Source organism: Notothenia rossii, assembly GCF_949606895.1.
Source record: "Notothenia rossii genome assembly, chromosome: 4".
Taxonomy (NCBI): domain Eukaryota; kingdom Metazoa; phylum Chordata; class Actinopteri; order Perciformes; family Nototheniidae; genus Notothenia; species Notothenia rossii.
The window spans coordinates 65,114,460-65,137,811 of NC_136902.1; the positions used below are offsets into that span (position 1 = coordinate 65,114,460).

Here is a 23,352-nt window from a genome sequence, read left to right on the forward strand (position 1 = left end):
TGAACAGCATTGCAGTTTAAAGAGGACATAATTTCGTTCACTTTCAGGTACATATTTGTATTGTGTGTCTCTACTGTGACATGTCTCCATGCTTTAATTTTCAAAAAGCTCTTTATTTTTGTCATACTGCCTGTGCTGCAGCACCTCTTTTCACCCTCTGTCTGAAACCAGAGTCCAGTCTGCTCTGATTGGTTAGCTGGCAGACTCTGTTGTGATTGGTCATCTGCTTAGAGATGTCCCGCCCCTTAGCCTATCAACATCAATCGGTAGAAGCACTAGCCTATAGATGCAAGAGTGTTACATAGTGATGTCATTATGCCCAAAAATCTATATAACACAGGAAAGGGACAACCCAAAAAAGGGCCTCTTTGAAGAATAGTATAAATGCGTAACTAATACACTAGCATATGTTATCTATCCAAGAGCAATATATTGTTAAACATAGCATAACCAATTTCAAAATACTGACAGTTTATTGCATTACCTTTATTTTTCCTGTTTCTACGTTTCTGATTCTACCTGCTTACAGTAGTAAGACTGTTGTCTGAGCGTCGATTGCATTTCTGTCAACATTTCTAAAAGTGAATGAAGCCTCTTTACCTTATAGAATATAGATTTCTTACCCACCCCTGGAGGTTGAGTTTACACAACTTATATTAAATCAGCTGTTCCTCGTGTTTAAATTACCTTTGTGTGGCTGTTTGTACTATATGTGGTATTTTGATGATGGTTTGAAATTAAATGTTTAGTGGGCAGTGTGTAAAAAAGAATTTGTCCTGAAATAAATCAAAGCTCAATATAAGTTTTTAAAAGGATATAATATTATATGACCGAAAAACAGGAAGAGCTTTTTGCTGTCATTTCGACAATAGAAAAATAGTATTGTCCAAAAATGACTTGAACAGTAGCATCTATACAAATATTATCAACGACACCACAATTATTATTCTTGAAACACTTTATTTTAACAGAAAATGTGTCTATTACCGAATAACTACATTTATTCTTGATTAAAGGTGACCTATCATGCAAAATGCACTTTTGTACGTCTTTAATACATGAATATGTGTCCCCGGTGTTCCAGGGAACTCACCAAGTGTCAGAAAACACAACCCTCTCTATTTTCCTCCATACCCAAATCTCTTAAAAAGGGGCTGCAACGGATCTGATACAGACTGATCCAGATTTGAACACTTCTGTGACGTCACAGAAGTGGAGGTACGGCTATTGGGCCAACTCCACCAATCAGGAGGAGACAGCCACGGACATTGCCGTTCGAAAGCGCTGGAGACGCTGTAGTACATATGCCAGGCCTGTAGATGGTGCTGTTCTCACAGAATCAGCCCATGAAAAGACAGTGTTAAATTGAGCGAAATGAGGAATGGCTAAAATGCATGATCTATTAGGTATTTTGAAAAATAAAAAGTATAAATATGCCTTATATAGGTATGGTCCTACACTATATTATTCAAATATAGCATGATAGCTCCACTTTAACTAAGAAATAGAAAGAGTCTTAACATTAACAAAGAATTACAGTAAGTAGACACAGATATTACATGCTGTTACACTTGCATCGTGTTCTGTTATTGACTCCTAAGACAGTTTCCTTAATTACCCAAACATTAACCAACAATTATATATCAGTATTGTGTTGCCATCTGTAAGTGGTGACCTTCATTTGTTTAGGAAATGTTGAACAGGATGAATGTCAACAATGGTGTGTATGATGTTTTCCTCATTCTCAAGCCTTTCTGCAAATGATGCTAATGTTCCAAATTACATAATACAATGGTGTTCGTGCATGAGGGGAAATTAAGGAAGAAGTTCTCATCACACAGATTTGAATGCTGTAAAGGATATTTTATTGTTTGTTTCCTGGTACAGAAAGATTCAAACAAAACATGTTCAAGTGAGTATAGTGTTATGTAATCGCATTGCCTGAGTAATAGGAAAGAAGAAATATTTGATTACAAGCAGAACCTTTAAAGTGAAGGTGGATTCCCATGAAACAATCAAAAAGACATCGTAATGCGAACCCCTCTTTTGTTTACATTAGGGGTTATGTATCAAGCTGTTATTTATATCTGAATGTATGAAATACATAATCATATAGTTGAATCTGGCTTTGATCTTATGATGATTTCCAGTGGCGTCAGATCCTTTAGTACTCCTTAAAATTCAGGATGATTTGGTCATTTTCAGTCGGAATGAAAGCTCCAATACCTGCAAACAAAAATATGATATAAACTGATTTAGAATAAGATAGTGGAAGTTGACTTTAAAAAGACAAAAAGCAGCTTGACTCACCAACATTAAGTCTGATGGTTTCGTTGGCCTTTTTTGACCAGCAGCTCCCAGTAAGTGCGGTCCTTTGTACTGCCTTTCAAACCATTCACACTCTGCAGATATGGGCCGTAGTTGGGACCCTCGGTGTAGGTGAACCTGCAGGGACGACAGGAGATATTCAATGAAGGACATGGAATACACAACATCATTATATGTCTGTTTAGATAATTGCTTTTGACAGAGAAAACAGTGGTGAGTTCAACATTTTATGGTGAAAAGTAAGAAGAGTCGTAGAAGTATGAAGGAGCAAAAGACTCAAGTATCAGTGCTTCAAAATTGTGCTTAACTACATTACTTGAGTGAATGTTCTTTGTTACATTCCACCACTGTTTAAAATTTAAAAGGGGTCGATTCGTGCTTAAAGCTGATATGATGATCTTACCTAAACCCTTTGTTTGTTTCCTGCAGTCTCCTCATTCCTCCCAGTAAGATTCCTCTGCAAACCACACACGTGCTGTAGGTCTTGTTGGGAGCGTTGGTTACAGAGTTTGACACCAGGATGCTGAAGGGAGTTACACAATCTGGAAAAAAATGAAGTCATAGTCAGTTCATAATCTAAAAAGAGAATAAACAACATACAGTATGTATTGTTTTTAATGGCCAGAATCAGAAACCCTAACCCTACTTCCCGTATCAAGGAAATATCTATACAGCAGCAGAAGTAAAGTGCAGATAAAGAAAAGGAAAAAGAGTAGATTTATATATTCAATACAAAGGCAAGCTCATGTTATAACAAATACAAACAAATGAGCAAAAACAAATACTTAACAAGGGTAAAAGTAGTATTTTAAAAAGTAAATCAATATATAAAAGTATCGAGCTGGAAACGTTAACAAATTGTAAAGTAATAAAGTGTTAACTGCATATAATAAGCTTGTTGCCTGAATTGCTCAGAGTTTTTTCTCGTAGCCCTGAGTGCCAGTCTCCATTCTCTGACCCCTTCTTGGGATCCCGCCTGGCTTTTGGAGATCCACGGAGCCTCCAAAAGACCTCTAAAAGACAGCAGCCATGGTTCCGGCTCCAGCAGCCATGGTTCCGACTCCAGTTTCGGCTCCAGTACTGGCTCTCCGGCCGACGTCGGCTCCCCGTGTCCTGTCGGAGTACCGGCCGACGCCAGCCCCTCGTGTCCTGTCGGCGTACCGGCCGACGCCAGCCCCCCGTGTCCTGTTGGTGCTCTGGCCGACGCCAACCCCCGTGTCCTGTCGGCGTACCGACCGTCTCAAGTTCCCTCTCAAGTAACCTCTCGAGTTTCCTCTCAAGTCTCCTCTCAAGTCTCCTCTCGAGTCACCTCTCGAGTCCCTCTCAAGTTCCTTCTCAGGTCTCCTCTTGAGTCCCATCTCAAGTTCCTTCTCAGGTCCCCTCTCGAGTCTCTTCTCGAGTCCCCTCTCAAGTCACCTCTCGAGTTCCCTCTCGAGTCTCCTCTCGAGTTCCCTTTCAAGTAACCTCTCGAGTTCCCTCTCAAGTTCCCTCTAAAGTCACCTCTCAAGTCTCCTCTCGAGTTCTCTTTCAAGTCCCCTCTCGAGTCTCCTCTCGAGTTCCCTCTCAAGTCCACTCTCAAGTCCCTTCTCTAGTCCCTACTCAACTCCCTACTCTATGTCCCGTGCTGTTGGGGGTCCCGCTGACTACTGTTCTGCCGGGGGTCCTGCCAACCCCATGTCCTGTCCCGCCAGGGGTCCCACTGGCTCCTGCTCTCGATCCCAGTGCTCCGGCGATCCAGCTGACACTGGAGGGGTCCCATTGCAGCGTACGTCGTCCTCCGGAGCTACCCCGTCGCCGCCTTCTTGCCCGACCTTGTGCCCGGCCTCCTGAGTTCCCCAGCGGCTTTCGCCCTCAAGCCTTGCCACCTGAGTTCGGCTGCTGTGGCCTTTGCTCCTTTTTAAACTCTGCCTTGCCCCCGGGCCATCCGCCCGAGACCCCCTCCTCGAACTCTGCCTTGCCCCCGGGCCGTCCACCCGATATTCCCACCATGAACTCTGCCTTTTCCCCGTGCCGTCCGCCCGAGACCCCAACCATAAAGCATGCCTTGCCTCTGGGCTGTCGACCCAGACCCGTCCTTCGGACCCCCTCCACACACCCTTTTGGAAATGTTGGACTTTGTAGGGACGTCCTGAATCCGTCCCTTGAGGGGGGGGGGTGGGTTATGTCAGGATTTGAGTTTTGTGTGTTAAGTTTTGGTGTTACTTTGCTGTTCTGTGTTCCCTGTCTCATGTTTTCCTCCTTGTGTCTTGTCTGATCCTTCTTCCTGTGTTTGCCTTCCTGTCGTTAGTTTCCCTGGTGTGTCTGATTGTCTCATTGTGTTCACCTGTTGCCCTTGTGTTTCTCCCTCCTTTACCCAGCTGTTTCTTGTCCTGTGATGACCCCTCTCTGTATTTAGTCTTGTCTTTCCCTGTGTTCCCCTGTCGGTTCATTGTTTGTCTTCCCTTCACGTCACACTCCATGTTTGTCCTTCAAGTTTTTTATCCTGGATTATGTACTTGTGTGTTACGGCTGCTGTTTCTGTCTGCTCTTTAATCTGCCTGTGAGTGTTTGCAGCTGTGTGTGTGTGATATGTAAATGAGCTGTGTGGGTGCCCCGACATCATTGGCTGTCATCTCCTGGTCCTCCTCTGAAGATGGTGATTGGATTGACGTCATCCAATCGCAGCGCACAGCCGGCGCACACCTGCTGGGGATGAGTACAAAGGCCGCGGACTATCATCATTCTGGAGGCTCTGTTGAGGAACAGACGCCTCTCGCTATTTGCTTGTCGTTCTGTGTTTAACTTGTGTGGTCTTATTGATTGTGATACATTCTGTTAACAGGGGTTAACTCGTATGTGCTTAGTGTCGTGTTGATTTATGTGTTTTGAGTGGTGTGTTCAGTTACCCTATTTAGCTGTGTTTTCTTGCAGCCTCCTTTCGTTAAGTGTTCAGTGATTTCAGGTGTGTAAATAGGCTCACTTTTGAGAGTCCTCCCTTAGTTTGTTTGCCTATTTAAACTTGCGCCCTTGTGGCCTCTTTTGTTTGTTATGTAAACCAGTGTTTGTGGCAATTGGTTTGTTTCAGGCTGCTTGCCTGCCATTTTGTTTACCGCTGCTATTTAAAATAAACCACTTATAATTATACCAATTCCACTCTGGTCGTGTTATTTCCCTTTGGTTCCCCTAGCCCAATAGGGAACGTAACATCGTGCCTCCCTGTTTTGGTAATGTTAAGTTTGTTTCTTGTTTTCTTTTGTCATCGGCTTTTTGTAAAATAAAGCTAGCTTTTTGTTAATACTGCATTTGGGTCCTACCTTTTCCACGCACCCTATCACACACCTCCCATTATACTGAAGCAACCAATCACCACCTATCAGGCTGATATCCAGATGAGTCATTATACATTTCAAAATGTTCTCACAGTCACAAGACAATATGTAAAATCATGAACAATAGCCACATTCAGCGACAGTGAAACATCATCAGGAAATAAAAATCTCTTCCTTGTTTGTTGAAAACAGTGATGTGTACGTGTGTGTGAGTGTGAACCAGTTTATGATCATTGCAGAAATGTATCATTAAGTCTCATTTAAGTATCACTGTAACTTCCTTCTCTGGTTGATTTTCCAGTTTGAATTCACATCTCGCTACTAAATATTCATTTCCTATTGTTAGGATTGATATTAGGGTTGTAATTACCATGTATGCAAGTTGTGCCCGCCTGGCCAACATTTCTATAGCCTGTACTTTTAATTGCCTATGCAGTATTACCCGTCTGGCCAACACTTCACTAGCCTGTAATAGCCAAAACTTTGCTTCAAACTTATATTATTTGTTCATTTCTTACCAAAGAGGTTGCTTTTGTGTGGAAGTTCCTCCACAATGATCAGTTCAGAATCAGAAACAAGTTTATTTTCAAGTAGGTTAACACCACACATACAAGGAATTTATAAATGTTTTGGAAAACTATAAACAGTGACTATCATGCTATATTTGAAACATATATTGTAGGGCCACACCTATATAAAACATGTCTGTGAGATGACGAGTGAGAACAGATCATGCATTTTAGCCATGCCTCATTTCGCTCTATTTGCTCTTTTCCAGCCCTGTTTTTGAAAGGGCTGATTCTGCTTTTGTGGCAGACTACAGCGCGACTTAGAGGCCTGGCATATGTGCTACAGCGTCTCCAGCGCTTTCAAGCGGTCTCTCATTCCCTGATAGGTGGAGAGTTGCCCATATATGCGGAGCACCCCTTTTCTGACGTCAGAATATTAAATAATCAGCTCCGTTGCAGCCCCGTTTATAGAGATTTGGGTATGGAGGAAAGAGAGAGGGGTTGTGTTTTCTGACACTTGGTGAGTTCCCTGACACACCGGGGACACATATTCATGTATAAAAGATGTACAAAAGTGTATTTGCATGATAGGTCCCCTTTAAGTCAAAAACGTTTTAGCTCTCCTCCAGACATCATTTCATTCTGAAAAGACTAATCATCTTGTCACGAACGAGCTGAGAACAAAATGCAACACACGGGAAACCAGGGAAAGTCGGTAAACAGCTTTATTATAAAGTGTCTCACTTGAAAAGTTCTGATATGAGATAAACCGGCAGACAGTAGGCAAAGGGCTGGTCGGGGACAGGCGAGGGTTCCAGGAGTAAGCAAGACGGGAGATGCAGGGTCAGGGAGCAGGCGAGGCAGGCTGGTCAGGGGCAGACAAGGTCGAAACCGGGAGAGCAATCTGGGTGGTAATGCGGGAAAGAACGAGGGGGTTACGTATTGTAACCCTGGTTATATAATAATAATAATATAATAATAATAGATTTATTTTGTTTGCACTTTTACACTTTTTGCTCAAAGATGCTTTACAGATATAGTGAAAAGAAAAGAACAACAAATACATACATATAGTTAAAGTTAAAGTAAAATAATACAAAAACAGTCACACATTAAAAGCCAGATTGAAGAGGTGAGTTTTTGTGAATATTTTGAAGGTGGTGAGGTCAGTGCAGTCTCTGATGGGTTGAAGGAGTGAGTTCCAGAGGGAGGGGGGCAGCGACGGAGAAGGCTCTGTCCCCCCCAGGTCCGGTGATTGGTGCAGGTGGGGATGGATAGGAGGTTGGCTTCTGATGAGCGGAGGCAGCGGGAAGGGGTGTGGTGGTGCAGCAGGTCTGTGAGGTAGGGGGGGGTTGTTGAGTGCTTTGTGAGTAATCAGGAGGACTTTGAAGTGGATTCTTTGACGGACGGGGAGCCAGTGGATGTTCTGGAGGACGGAGTGATGTGGTCTCGGGAGTGGGTGTGGGTGAGGAGGCGGGCAGCAGAGTTCTGGATATGGTGGAGTTTATTGAGGAGGTTGGATGGTATGCCGTAGAGCAGGGGTTTTCAAAGTGTGGGAAGGTGAGCCTCCCCTCAGAGAACATAAGAACAGCCGCGCCCCCCCTCCCAATTATTATTGCTATTATTTTTATTGTTGCTATAATGCAGGGGCATTCAATTGCATTTCAAAGAGGTCCAGTAAGAAAAAATGTCATTAAATGCTCTGTTTTCGCTGTCTACCTTTCTCTTTTTTGAGCAAGCCATTTGAAATGACTCCGACTGTTTCTCTGTTCTTGTCTCGTCTCTGTGTGTGTGTTTGAATCTATCGTGCTGAGTCCCAGTCTTCTCTGATGTTACACTGCAACCTGCCTGTGAGACAGAGTCTCACACTCTGTCCAAGACAGAGGATCCAGAAGAAAGAGATGCAGAAACACCGGGCGGAGTGGAGACACATGGAGGAGAGCAAAATGGCAAAGATCCATAAGTGTCGCAGGAATGAGCTACTGTTCTCTTTCGGGAGAGGAAGGAGGAAATGTGACGAAGGTAACTTCGGGCCTTGTATATTGCACATGTCTTTTATTTTGAAAAGTGTTCCCCCTCCTGGTTTTTCTGTTGCTCCTGATTATGTTCACCTGGTGCACTGTGTTGTCTCCTCCCCCCCCCCCACCTGTGTCTAATTGGTTGATTAGGGTGTGTGTGTAGGCTCTGTTTCCCTGTCTGTTAGGAGGCTGGTAGTTTGTGTGAGATCCTTGTGGCTGCAGGCTGTGGTCAGGGAGAAACAGCAGGATTGAGGCTGTGTGTCATATGTTCATGACTTAATAAATGCCAACACCGGGTTGTATTTTGGATGTTCTGCCTCTGCCTCCTTGCTTGTTCGTGCCGCTCAACGGTCAGCTTCATACTCGGAACCAAGTTTTGCTTCCCAACTCTGCCACTGTGCTACGCGTCCCGCCCGCCCCGTCTAACAGTACAAAAAGTGGGGGTCCTTAATCAATTTTTTATTATTTTTATTATTATGGTCGCAGACCCAAGTTTAACTCTCTGAGGCCTGCATGGTCTGCCTACAAAAGAAAAAGAAAAAAACATTTATGCAGCCCCAACAACAGCCTCTGATCATCAACAGACTTCATGCAATGCTTCATCAGATGCATTAGATAATAATCTCTATCTCACTCCTAACACATCTAAATCTACTTTCAGCATGGATAAATGTTCATAAAATACAGCCATTGTTTATTCTATATGCTTCTTGAAATCCTAAAAAACACATCGTTTTTCTAGAACAGATTACAAATCGCCTGAAAATGGTACAAACAAGTGGCAACATTTTTTACGAAGGTGTTGCGCTGGGCAATATCATGCAATTGAATTGAACTCGCTCCATTGCGGAGATATTCCCGCGAGAGTGCGGAGAACTGAAATTAATTCACTAGCTATAACTATTCACCCTTATTTTGCCAAGGGGGAGCATGTAGAGGATGAAGAGGAGGGGGCCAAGCACCGAACCCTGGGGGACGCCTTGGGAAAGAGGAGCAGTGAAGGAGGTGCAGTTGTTGATGTTGATAAACTGATGTCTGTCGGTGAGGTAGGATTTCAGCCAGGAGAGTGCAGTGTCGGTGATGTTGAGTGATGATTCGAGGAGGGACAGCAGGATGGCGTGGTTGATGGTGTTGAATGTTGCGGTGAAGTCGAGGAGGGTAAGGATGTTCAGGTTGCCGGAGTCAGAGGAGAGGAGGAGGTCGTTTGTGATTTTCAGAAGAACTGTTTCGGTGCTGTGTTTTGATCGGAAACCGGATTGAAATGGCTCAAAGAGGTCATTGGAGCTGAGGTGGGATTTAAGTTGTGAGGCAATGACACGTTCAAGTATTTTTGACAGAAAGGGGAGATTTGAGATGGGCCGGAAGTTGGACATGATATCAGGTGTGAGTCCAGGTCTTTTGAGAATGGGTGTGACAGCAGCCAGTTTGAGATAGGGGGGAACTGATCCAGATCTGAGGGAGGAGTTAATGATGGTGGTGATGAGTTGGGAGATGGCAGGGAGGCTCTCTTTAACAAATTTGGTGGGGCATTGGGTCAAGCGTGCAGGTGTGGAGTTAATTCCAGTCATGAAGTCAGACAGTTGCATGGGGTCACAGGGGAGAAGTGGGACAGGGGCTGTGAGGTGAAGGGAGGGAGCCAGGAGGGGAGGTGGGGGGTGCGGATGAGTGTGTCAGATTGCTGTAAATGTTACTGATTTTGGTTTGGAAAAATGAGAGGAAGGAGTTGCACTGTCCGGTGGTGAAGGATGAGGTGGCATTGTCACAGGGTTTGAGAAGTTTGCTGATGGTGGAGAACAGACGCTTGGGGTTGCTGGAGCAAGACTGAATGAGTTGTGAGTAGTAATTAGACCGGGTTGCTTTGAGTGTGTTACTGTACTGCTGGAGATAGTCTTTGTAGATTTGTAGATGGACTGTTAGTGTGGTTTTCTTGTGTTGGCGTTCAAGTTGATGTGTCCTTGATTTCATTTGGCGGAGTTTGGGGGTATACCAGGGGGCGGAATGTATGAAAGAGAAATGCTTTGTTTTTGTGGGGGCCAGTTAATTGAGACAGAAGGAGAGGGTGCTGTTATAATAGTCCACAAGTTCAGATGGGTTTTCATAAAGTGTGGGGGGGGGGGGGCGGCAGACATCTTGCAGGTAATGGAGGCAGTGATTGCTGAAGGTGAGATGGATTTGAGATTTCTGAAGGATATTGTGCGTTTTTGCTTTTGGGCGGGGATGGGCATGTTGATGTCCATGATGATGGCTTGGTGATCAGAGATGTGGAGATTGAGGCTGGACAGATAATGGATGGTGAGACCAGTGGAGCAGACCACTGAATGTCAACATGAATGTTACAATCACCTAAGAGGAGAACAGATGGGGATATGGCAGAAAGCTGAGTGAGGATGTCAGAGAGGTCGGAGAGAAAGGAGGGGTTTGGCTTCGGGGGACAGTAGATGATGGCTGTGACCAGGGCAGTGGGACCAGAGAGTTTGAAGATCAGGTGTTCAAATGAAAAAACATCAGGGATGGGGATTATGGTAGTTTTTATTTCCTTCCTGATAATAGCAGCTATACCACCCTTGTGGGTGAGGCTTGTCAATGTATGTGAATCCTGCTGGGGTGATTTGATTTAAAGAAAAATAGCGTTTCGGTCAGATACAGAAAGTCCAGGTTATTGTCTTTTAATTAATTAATTCAGAATGTGGCTTTTATTGTGGAAGGAGCGTGTGTTGAGCAGTGCTGCTCTGAGGTGACGTTGCATTGGGAGGGGTTGTGTGGACCGGGGGAGTGGAAGGAGATTTGTCAGATTCACGTGTTGTTTGTTGTCATGGCGTAGTGTGGGCGTGTGACAGGACCGAATGGAGGGATGGAGTGTGGAGACGTGGAATTAAATAAAAACTTACGGCCAGAGCCTCTGTGTGGAAGACAGCGTTTGCGGAGTATTTCGTTATCTGCGAGGATGTCCATGCAGTCCGGAGGCAGGCGGTTATTAAAGGAGTGGAAATCTGACAGGGAGTAGAGCGGCGGCATGATCCGGTGAAGTGGCACTAGCACAGAGCTAGCTGATGCTGGGGACCCGGGCAGCAGAGACCAGGAGCCAGATGACCGTGGAAGAAGGAGCGGTGTGAGTCCAGTTAAAATCAAAAGGATAATCCACAGCATATCAGGAGAATACTTCCAGTGGTTTCCGGAGGAGAATCGTAGGAGGGGCTGACAGCCTGGTGCAGAGTGGGAGCCGGGTGACCAGTCTACTAGCTTTTTAGCTAGCTTGATGGCCACCGGCTGTAGGCGGCAGGGAGAGACGATGTCAGCGGGGAAGCCGGCTGATCACAGCGGGATGGGAAGACTCACACGAGCCGCGGAGTTAGGGTGGAGTTAGGGTGGAGTTGGGGTGGAGACAGAAATATTAGCTCAGCAGACTTGGGGGAGCCGAGGAGCACCTAGGTAGCAGCCTGCTAGGTCCGATAATGCTAACTAGCTAGCGGGCTAGGGACCGGTGAGCAGGAAAGAGCCAGCACGTAGGAGATGACAACACAAAGCTCTGTGTCGATTCGATAGAGAGATGCTGCTATTTTTGCTGATGACTGACGTTTAAAAAGTAGAGAGCCAGACAGGAGAGGTTCTGATCTGGACTAAAGAACAAGATTTGGGGCGGAGGAGCGGCGAACAAACAACGCCAGCACCCTCTGCGACCCGGGAAAATACTGGTATACTGGTTATATAAGCACGGACGGAGCCCACTACTGGGCTCTATGGGTACTACTCTCTATCATGTTGTGCGTGCATTCACCTACTGAGTTACGTAAACGTAGCCGGCCAATCGGGGAGAGGCTACCCTCTTCAGCGACCGGCATAGGAAAGACAGGGCCCCCAGGTAGAGGGCTCCACCTGTGCTCATATAACCAGGGTTACAATACGTAACCCCTTGTTATATCTCACACAGGCTCGATGTATAAACGCCCTGTCGTCAAACAACATCGACCCATCAAACTGTCCCTGACTGGCTTTTGGCTAACATCCACCGCATCCCCACTTCCTCCCATTCGGTTGTAACCGTGGAGAAGTCGGGGCCGCAGCTTGGATAAGGAATACTCACACACGCTTACCTCGTGTAGAATATGTATGGAAAAACAGTCCTCCAGCCCTGTAAGGGGCTTACTACGCACCATGTCTCCCGGGTCCCTAAGGAGCATGGGAAAAAACCTAAGCGCATTATGTCCAGGGGGGGTCAGATACCTACTGACCCACAGCCCCCCCCCCCCTCTCACCAGTCATGTGTTGGAGGAGCCAGACATGTCCAAGAGATAAAACATTATGTAGGGGCCTGGCGTAGACCAAGACGCCGCCGTGCATATATCTTCTACACTCACGCAACTGAATAAGGCTGTTGAGCCACAGCCCTTGCAGTAGGGATGGGTACCGAGCCCCGGTATTTAACGGGCCCCAGGGCCGAATTATTAAAGACCGTGGTACCGTTAAGCTCTGACGTTAGCGGTCTTTTTATCGGTACTGGAGACATGTACAAAATATATGTCATATGTATTATTGCTACACAAACATTATATTGCAGTTTTAGTGTCGCCAACTCCATTTCTAATACGCAAAAAGACTGCAAAATGCGTCCATGAATATTTTTTGTATTTTCGATCTCTCTCCCCCGCCTGCTTGCGAGGGGGCGGGGCAGTTTACACACACGCAGCTGCTACATGCAGCAACACACACACACGGAGGAGATGGCGGAGAGAACGCGCTCCGAGGTGTGGTTAAACTTTACCCGTCTCGATGTGGACAAGGCTCGTTACCAAAAGTGCAATAAGAGTTTAGCATGTAAGGGTGGTAACACGAGCAATTTGTCTAAACATCTTGCAAAAGTGCACCACATTCAGACGGAGAAATGCACCGGGTTCGACTGTCTTTCTAGTAGCTCTGTAGCTCCGTCCACGAGTAACGTTTCCACGTCAGGTGTTATGTATGCTAGCAGCAACACACAGTTAACTACATTATACAAACATGGGTTAATGATTAGAGGCAACTGAGTTATTTATTTTGTTAAAGTTTCAGCTATTCTGTTTACAGTTCTGTCATCAGATTATTTAATACTATTTGTTAAAACATTGTTGTTTCTTCTGATGTGAAATATTATGTATTTAATTTAAATAAAAAGCAATGTTAGTTTTGTTCACAATTTGTTTAGTTGGTTTACCTTTTTTTTCTCCAAAAGCACCGATAAGAGTACCGTTAAAAGACCGGACCGATAAGCGGTATCGATAAAAGTAGTAGTACCATTAAAACCTTAACGATACCCATCCCTACCGTGCAGAGTGTGCACGGACCCCTAGTGGGGAGGGCTCTCCCCGCCCGTCCATAGGCATGTGTAATGCACTCACATAGCCATCCTGTCAGGCGCCTCTTGGAGAGAGCTTTTCCAGCCACACCAATTCCCAAAGCACACAAACAGCTGTTCAGTGCGCCTAGTGGCAGCCGTGCGCTCTACATAACATGCTAGCGCACGCACTGGGCAAAGGAAGTGCAATTTAGCCTGATATGGGGTAGAAGATTAAAGCCACCTAACTGAATAGCCCTTGACCTGAACAAACTCCTTAGGCTCTTGGGAGCAAAGAAGGGGTTCGGTCAGAGTGTCGCCCCGCTACGGTCACCCCGGATCAAAAGACAACTTGCATGCACTGACAGAGCGGTCAGCTCGGACACTCTCTTGGCCGAAGTCAAGGCAAGTAGCAACGCTGTCTTCCATGACAGTGCTTTCAGGGAGGAGAGCTCTAGAGCAGGGATGGGGAACCTCCGGCCTCCGGGCCGTATACGGCCCGCGAGACCATTTGGTACGGTCCTCGAGGTAATTTATAAACATACGCAAAAAAGTAAAAAATTCAAGAAATCTAGACCGCAAAATAATTAAACAAGCTTGTTTTTCCTGGCCAAGGTCAGGGTCCTTGAACACAACACGAGGCTAACGTGTCATCACGTGGTATATGTCTCGTCTGACAGGAGTGTAGTTCTAACGGAGAGCACCAGAACGCGGCTCCGGGCTCACAAATTGCAATACCCATAAGGAGCTGTACACATGCCGCAGTTTTTGCGTGGCTGTGTCTTTAGTTGAAAGCCCAGTGGCGATCTGTTCATCTGTCATACTGATCATACAGTCAATAACGTTGTTGTTATTAGCATCTGGTTAGCTAGCTATGCTAACGAATATAAGAAGCTTTTTCTCCAACCAGTGAGGTAAAGGCACATCTTTTTATGATCATTATAGTTATAGAAAAATAAGAGAATAAAGTAAACAGGTATACAATACTAATATGACAGTAAAAAATAGTTGTTATTAATAAACAAGAATACAGTTTAAAAGGGAAGTGATTTGTAAAATATCCATAAAGAAAAAAATCTGCTTACAGTTCTGTTTCATATGGGTGTTGAGAGAAGTATCCATAGATCTCTTCATGTTGCTCTCAAAGTGCACCAGATTGATGCTTTTAACTTCAACATTAAAAAAAAATCTTCCTGGTGGTGCATGCCCCCAAACCCCCCTAGATGAGGTTAGATCCGCCCCCCCCACTTAAATCATGTCCACATGGATACGAAACTAAATACATTTGCACACATCTTGTGTCCATATCTTTCTGTTTTGATGGTCATGCCACGGTGCATGAATGCGCGGGTCATGGTAAAATATCTGGATTAAGAGGTTGCATTTTCTTTGCACAGCATGAAAGAAACGCGAAATGAATGGGCTGTGATTTGAGTTTTTTAAGCAGACGTTGAGTTCAATAATTTGTACGGCCCTCGAAGGATGTTGTAAAAATTGAAATGGCCCTTGAGAGGAAAAAGGTTCCCCACCCCTGCTCTAGAGGCTCAAATGGCTCTGTGACCAGAGCCTTGAGCACCAATGGCAGGTCCCAATGCGGGGAGGAGGCGTGCACTACTGGGCGCTGCCTCCTGACCCCCTGCAAAAACCGCAACATAAGTGGCTGACTGAAGGCTGATCTGCCTCCAAATCCCTCATTTCAGGACGAAATGGCTGCTGCATACACTTTAATTGTGGAATGAGCCAGCCCCCTGTCCACCAGTATCTGTAAGTAGGACAGAATAGAGCCCAACATACACGATTGAGGCTCTAGACTCCTCTCTTCACACCATCGCTGGAATCCCGCCCACTTTGGCCTGTAACAGGCTGTGGTGGATCCTGCTCTTGCTGCTTGGATAGTCTGAATAATGTTGTCAGACAGCCCCACCTGTCTCAGCCTGTCCCTCTCAGGAGCCAAGCCTTGAGAGGTTGGCCCAGAGTGGGTAATGCTCCTATTGCACCTGCTTCCTGAGACAGCGCCCCCCAGACCTGAGGAATCGTCCAGGGCTGGCCCACCATCATCTGTGTCACCTCTGCGTACCACGGCGCCAAGCGGCGACCTGGAGCCACTAGGATGACTGACAGATGTTCCCACCTCACCCTCTCCAGGAGGGGGGGGGATAAGGTGCAGCGGTGGAAAGGCGTAAAGCAGCTTTCTTGGCCATGGCTCGTGTGCAAATGCGTCCACCCCCAAGGGCGGATTGTCCCATCGGGCCAGGGAGAACCACAGGGCACAGTGGCTGTTGCGCCGATTGGCGAACAGGTCCACCTCTGCTCTCCCGAACTGAGTCCAGACCTGCTTGACCACCTCCGAGTGAAGCCTCCACTCGCCTCTCGACATGAGGTCGGCCCCCCCAACTTTTTTATAATTAACATATGACATAACATACTTTTTGCAAGCAATGTGCCGATTCAGGCTGCGAAGATCCAGAATTGGCCTGAAATCTCATGTCTTCTTAGAACCAGGAAGTACAGGGAATAGTGCCCTTTCTCTCTGTCTTGAGAACGCACAACAGACACCGTCTGTTTTTGCAACCGGGCCTGAATCTCTGCTGAGAGAATCTCCTCTTGGAATGATAGATTTCCCTCATGCCTCTGAACGGAGGGGGGATGCTGCAAAGGAGTGGTGAGCCCATCTTGATTTAATTTTCTTTCTCTCTCTGTTTTACGTCTCAGTTGTTACTGCTCGCTGAAGAGAAAAAGGATGGAGGTCGGAGGTCGTAGCTGCCTTATATACTGTGGGCCTGTGCGCCCATTCAGGTAGGCTCGCCCCGATTGGCCGGCTATGTTTACGTAACTCAGTAGATGAACGCACAGACGACATGATAGAGAGTTGTACCCATCGAGTCCAGTACAGGGCGGAGCCTGTGTGAGATATAACTGCATGCTGCAAAGTACAATCTGGCACTGAGGTGAGAGTGAAGGGGGCCTATATACTAGTGGAGATAATGGGTGTAACAGAGTGTGAGAGATAAACAGGGTGTGACTACCAGGTGACTAAGGTGATTGAGAAATGCTAATGCAGAAAATAGGTAACTGAGGGAGCAGACTGTGACACATCTCAATGCTTCAGCAAGTCAAAAGCAGGAAAATATGTTATAATACACTAGGACAGCGGTTTTCAAAGTGTGAGGCGCCTCCCCTGGGGGGCGCCAGAGAGCTTCAGGGGAGGCGCAGCGTGAGACACAAAAGAACGAGAAAAAGACGAGTAAAGTGACACTTGCCCACTTGTGGCTGTCTGTGGAGACCGAGTTCCCCCACCTCGCCAAAAAGGCTGTAAAAGTGCTCATTCCCTTTCCCTCCACTTACCTGTGTGAGTGCAGGTTTTCCGCATTGACTTTGATGAAAAGCAAGTACCGGTCAAGGCTGCAGCCAGAGGATGATCTGCGTTTATTCCTCTATGCATCAAAGACGCAGACTCATTGTTCCCACTAAAGTAGGGGTGAGTGTAATAAGGAGGCAAAGTTGACGTTCAGTGTGTTACCGGGAGCATATAAGGATTTATCCACCATGTTGAAAATGTTAAAAAAAATATGTCTTGAGAACACGGCGTGCGGAAATATACGGGTCGTGCTGCAGCTAGATGTGCCTGTCCTCTGTAAGAAGGTGTCGGCGACTGACATGCAAGGAAGAACGGCTGTCCACAGGCTGTTCCAACTTTAACAACTGTATTAACTTCCAGGGTAGTGAATTGAACAAGCAATTGTAATTGGGTGTGTGGTATATTTTCATGCACGGACACGCATGTTCCACAACACACAAACTGAACAACACTCAATTTTCCGATCACTACCAACGTCCTTGCGATCTTGTTATAATAACAAGTGCACGTTACTGATGCAATATGAGGAGGCCATTCGGGCTTATTCTAGAGGGGTGCAAGGAATAGTCCAAGTAGTGGGGGAGTTTTATACAATATGTTTAAAACATAAAAATATAAAGGTTTAAAAAAGTTATTGTTTAATGTTTTAAGGGGGTGACGCTACTCAGCCAATCGAATCAGTGCAGTCAGCACGATAGATTCAAACACACACAGAGACACGACAAGAGGAGAGAAACAGTCGGAGTAATTTCAAATGGTGGAAGGTAGACAGCGAAAACAGAGCATTTAATTACATTTTCTCTTACTGGACCTCTTTGAAATGCAATTGAATACCCCTGCATTATAGCAACAACAGCAATAATAATAATAATAATAACAGCAATAATAATTGGGAGGGGGGGCGCGGCTGTTCTTATGTTCTCTGAGGGGAGGCTCACCTACCCACACTTTGAAAACCCCTGCACTAGGACATCACGTAGGCATCGTGTAAGCGAAAGTAACCTTAATGTTATGAAATAGCACTGGAGCCAAACAAAACATTTCGCAAAAATGCTGCAAGGTGACAATACAATACTAAAAATAGAAACACTACAACTATCACAAAAGCATACTTTCTAAGGTACACCTAAAAGTGATGCACACAAGAGGACATGAATGGGACATGCTTGTTTTCCAACCAAAATAACTCACGTTTTTACGGAGCGCCTAATGGTTCATGAAAGAGAAATAAGTCTCTTGTGTGCACGATATACCTTCTCATGCGCACAGGATACTTTTTCGTTAGCACAGGATACTTTCTCGTGCACACAATATACTTTATAGTTACCGGTGCGCCAAGTAGGAAGTGGAGCGCACAGGAGACAACCGTTTCATTGCAGACTGTTATGTTTATGTGGGGAAATGGCAGTGCATACATCATTTGAGATACATTTCAAACTCTGACTTCATTTTAGGGACATTTCGGCCAGAGGTGTAGAGCTATTTGTTTAAGCACAAACAGGAGAGTCTGTAAACCAGCCTGCCTTGATCAATGAATTCATGGCCGTGACTCTCACAGTATCTGCTATCTGTCTTTTACGCGCCGCCTTCACTGTGTTTACCTTCAATAGAACAGCTGAGAGATATAATAGAATAGAGATCGAGGCTGCTACGTTTTAACCACACACACACACACACACACACACACACACACACACACACACACACACACACACACACACACACACACACACACACACACACACACACACACACACACACACACACACACACACACACACACACACACACACACACACACACACACACACACACACACACACACACACACACACACACACACACACACACACACACACACACACACACGCACCAAACTTCCCGATGATTCCCCCTATTGCTTGTTTTATGAAGGAGATTTCCAGTCACCAGGGCGCATGATGTGTAAATAACCCAGTTTGTGTTCTGTGAAACCGAAAAGAATATTACATTGTTTTTGTTACTTCCGTTGCAGTTGTATGTCTTAAATGTAATTTAGGTTAACTTCCTGTTTTTAGATGCTTTTATTTTGAAGGCCAGTTTACGCTGTTGACAGGAAGTTGTTGTTGCTATGAAAACAACGTGGAGAACCCCAAAAAGGGCCTCTTTAAAGAAAAGTCTAAATGTGTAACTAATACACTAGCTGTCAGTAGGGCCTGGCTCATTTCGTGGCATCTGCAGGCAGTGGCAAGTACTTCCGGCATCTGCCACAGAGGCCGCTACTCCGTGGTATCTGTGGCAAGTATATGCCAGAGATGTGGTATCTGTGGCAAGTATATGCCACAACTTATATATGCCACAACTTGCCGTGGCAAGTATATGCCACAACTTGCCGTGGCAAGTAAATGCCACAAGTTAAGAGTTAAGAGAAGGTTTACGGTAGCTGCCACTCGCCTTCCGTGGCAAATGCTGATATTTAAACCCGTATTTATCGCGTAAAATGTCGCTGTTTTGGCATGACTTTATCGGACTGATCTGTACACAAGACTGATGATCTGTTACTGATGGTCCGATCTCTATTTTTCAAAAAGATTAAACATTATATGTTCTATAGATTTTACTTGGAGAACGTGGTTTGTTAAAAATAAATAAACGGGCTATTTTTATGATAATACTCAAGATATATTATTATAAAACATCATCCTTACAATTCTTTTTTTAAATGTATTTTTAAATGTTCTAAATTTGAAAAAACTAGATAAAAATAAACTAAAGTTAAAATCTTGTTTTTCATGCCCCAAGAGCAATAAAAACACCTGGTAAAAATATCCTGAGTGAGGCTTTCATAATTCATGCATGAAAGGGTTAAGAAAGACAAATATATGTTTCTATTGGTTTTATTAAGATGGTTTATTATAGTGTATTCTTACATATTTAGTAGGCTATATTGTTTATTCTTTAGATACTCTGTAGGTAAATATCTACTAATAATGTGTAAATTATTTCCTGTTTCTTTTTATTATTATTATTTTATGTTTCCTATCCCTTATCACTGCTGTAACGCAAAGATTTAAACATTTTAGATAAATAAAGTAAATACAACGTATCATATCAAAATCTGTTTATGTTAATTAGCAACACAATGATTTGATATTTGCATGCATGACATATAACCTTTTTACTGATGCACAAAAAAAGTTTTAACAAGGGTGTAATTATATTACATTGTAACCCTCTTTCCTTAGCATATTAAATCAACTTTATACGGTTAAATGAGGATTGCTTGGAGTATCATGCTTAAGAGAACATTCTTCATGTTTATTTAGGTATTTATCATTCTCATGGTGCTGCCCTAAGTCTGTAGCCAAGTCTAATAACACCATTGTACACGTTGCTGTGTCAATACAGATATTTATTTTTTAATTATTTGTCTTTACTAGTAAGAATACACCTGGTTATCGTAGCAAGCAGTGGAAACTCCCCTCAAGAAGCGACAATTGCCAAGGGCTTGCGTTGCAACGCTCACTTGCCAATATTTCTTTTTTTATTACAATATAGGCCTATGTTTAGCCTACTATCATAGATATAGCACGTTTGTTTATTTTAGCAAACCACGTAGGCTATTCCAAGTAAAATTGAATATAAATGATAATTTATTATCTTTTTGAAAAATAGAGATCGCACATCAGTCCTGTGTACAGATCAGTCCGATAAAGTCATGCCTAAACAGCGACATTTTACACGATAAATACGAGTTTAAATATCAGCATTTGCCACCGAAGGCGAGTGGCAGCTACCGTAAAACTTCTCTTAACTCTGGCATCTTGTGGCAACTCCCGTTCAGCATGCGCAAATGCCACGGCAAGTTGTGGGATATACTTGCCACGGCAAGTTGTGGCATATGCTTGCCACGGCAAGTTGTGGCATCTGTGGCATTTACTTGCCACGGCAAGTTGTGGCATATACTTGCCACGGCAAGTTGTGGCATCTGTGGCATATACTTGTGGGAGATGGCACAAATGCCAAGGCACATGCCACGGCGATTCGTGGCAACACTCATTGTGTTCTAGTATGATAAATAAAATAACATTGTACCTTGAAAATCAATGCATTCAATCATTTGACACGTTGGTGGTTTTACGTAGGCTATACAGCGACCCCTGGCGGTTCTAGTGTGAAGTAACAGTAGAAGTAGCCAACCTAAATGTTGGAATACTCTGTTACAAGTAAAAGTCATGCATTAAAATGTTACTAAAGTAAAAGCGCAAAAATGATTAGCATAAAAATATACTTAAAGTGCATATTACATGTTTTCATTATAACGATTGATCATGAAAGTGTTCTCAAAGCTGGTAAAGGTGCAGCGAGTTTTAATGACTTTGTATACTGTAGTAGGGTATCTTGTGAATTTACTCCAGGAGTAACTATAAAGTCTGATTTAAGACTTGATTATATGTATCATCATTAATCAGAATCTGTAGTAAGTAACTAAAGGTAGCGTATTAAATAAATGTAGGGGAGTAGGCTACAATTACACAATTTACCTCTGAATTGTAGTGGGGTAAGTAGCCTACTACGTAACATACCATTTACATACTCAACTAAAGTACAAGTAGGCTATTTCTAAATCACAAGCACAGTACTTGAGTATACAAGTTAGCCTATTTCCCACCTCTGGTCAACAATGTTAGATATTTATGTCAACTTACTAATAATATATCTTGAGTATTATCATACAAATAGCACGTTTATTTATTTTAACAAACCACGTTCTCCAAGTAAAATCTATAGAACATATACAATTTAATCTTTTTGAAAAATAGGATCGGACCATCAGTAACAGATCATCAGTCTTGTGTACAGATCAGTCCGATAAAGTCATGCCAAAACAGCAACATTTTATGCGATAAATACGGGTTTAAATATCAGCATTTGCCACGGAAGGCGAGTGGCAGCTACGGTAAACCTTCTCTTAACTCTTAACTTGTGGCATTTACTTGCCACGGCAAGTTGTGGCACGTACTTGCCACGGCAAGTTGTGGCATATATAAGTTGTGGCATATACTTGCCACGGCAAGTTGTGGCATGGTTGTGGCATATACTTGCCACGGCAAGTTGTGGCATCTCTGGCATATACTTGCCACAGATGCCACATCTGTGGCATACTTGCCACAGATACCACGGAGTAGCGGCCTCCGTGGCAGATGCCGGAAGTACTTGCCACTGCCCGCAGATGCCACGAAATGCGCTTGCTGTCTCTCCTAGCTGTTATCCCAAGACAGGGGCGGACTGGGGGGGGAAAGTGGCCCGGGGATTAATTGACAGACAGGCCCACTTAATGCGCGGCATGTATCAGCCGGCCGGCGACAAAAGTATGTTACAAACCTGTTAAACCAGAGAGACCCCGGTACTGGGGGCCTCCTGCAACATCTTGCAGGAAACAGTGTCGGAAGTCATGTTCATTTAATAAACTATGAATGTTTTATATCCATGTAACGGAAAGAAACTCATCTAACTGATCATTTTAATTTTTCTTCCAAAAAAACCCCAACAATGCTAACGCTGAGCCTCTGAATTAGCAACGAGCGAAAAATGCTAACAGATGACTGCACCGAAATTCACTCACAAAACCTTATTATTTATCTTTGCTGCACATCTCAACCCATCGTTTCACATCGTGAGGGGACACAGAATCGAGGGGTACCCTTCATTATTACTCAATTATACGAACTCTCGGAGATAATAAAAAGAACACACATCAAAACATATGGAGCTAGAAACGCTAACATGGCTCACCTCTGTTGTAGTCTGCTCAAAAGTGGTCTTCAATGGCATTAAAACGATAAAAAAAACGATGCTGAAGTTAATCCATAGGTTAATCCAATGTGTCTGTGTCACTTTGAATGATTTCTGATAATCCATGAGCAATAAATCTGCTTTTCGGTTTTGAGATGTCAGACCTAGAGACAGCTTCACTCTGGAGCAAAACTGCATGCGCGAAGCCCATAGACTGTATATATAAAGGCGAAGCCCCCACCTTTTTGTTTTACCATGTGTGTGTGTGTGTGTGTGTGTGTGTGTGTGTGTGTGTGTGTGTGTGTGTGTGTGTGTGTGAGTGTGTGTGTGTGTGTGTGTGTGTGTGTGTGTGTGTGGGGAGATTCCCCTTCGATTCTATTGGCTCGAACGGTCAGAAAGAGATGTCAATCACCAAAATCGACCAATGGGTTCCAGAGAAACGGTAAAACCCCCATTTCCACCCAAATCACCTCAGAGGTGGAGTTTTTTTTGCAAAACCTCTCTAAAAGGTCAAATGTCACTTGTTTTGCATCAATCTTGATACAGGGTACTTATTATATGTTGTACTTTGAATTCCTAAAGCTTTTAGTCTACCTTACCATCATCCAAGGGTATTTTTCACTGTAAGTAAAAAATAATATTCGGACGGACACTATAATTTACAGTTTTTTACTATGTTCAATCTGAATTTTCTTTAAAATAAAAAACATCTATATTGATTCTGACTTTTCTACATCCAACTCAAAGG

The 23,352-nt window shown here is 44.1% G+C and overlaps 1 long non-coding RNA gene across 1 annotated transcript; it reads right to left on the reverse strand.

Annotated features, from left to right (window-relative positions):
• Positions 1 to 1,842: 1,842 nt before the first annotated feature.
• Positions 1,843 to 22,897, reverse strand: LOC307037675. Its single transcript, XR_013807755.1, has 4 exons — positions 22,605 to 22,897; positions 2,732 to 2,870; positions 2,311 to 2,445; positions 1,843 to 2,226 (listed from the first exon to the last, which is right to left on the reverse strand). It is a non-coding gene; the product is annotated as an uncharacterized lncRNA (long non-coding RNA).
• Positions 22,898 to 23,352: the final 455 nt, after the last annotated feature.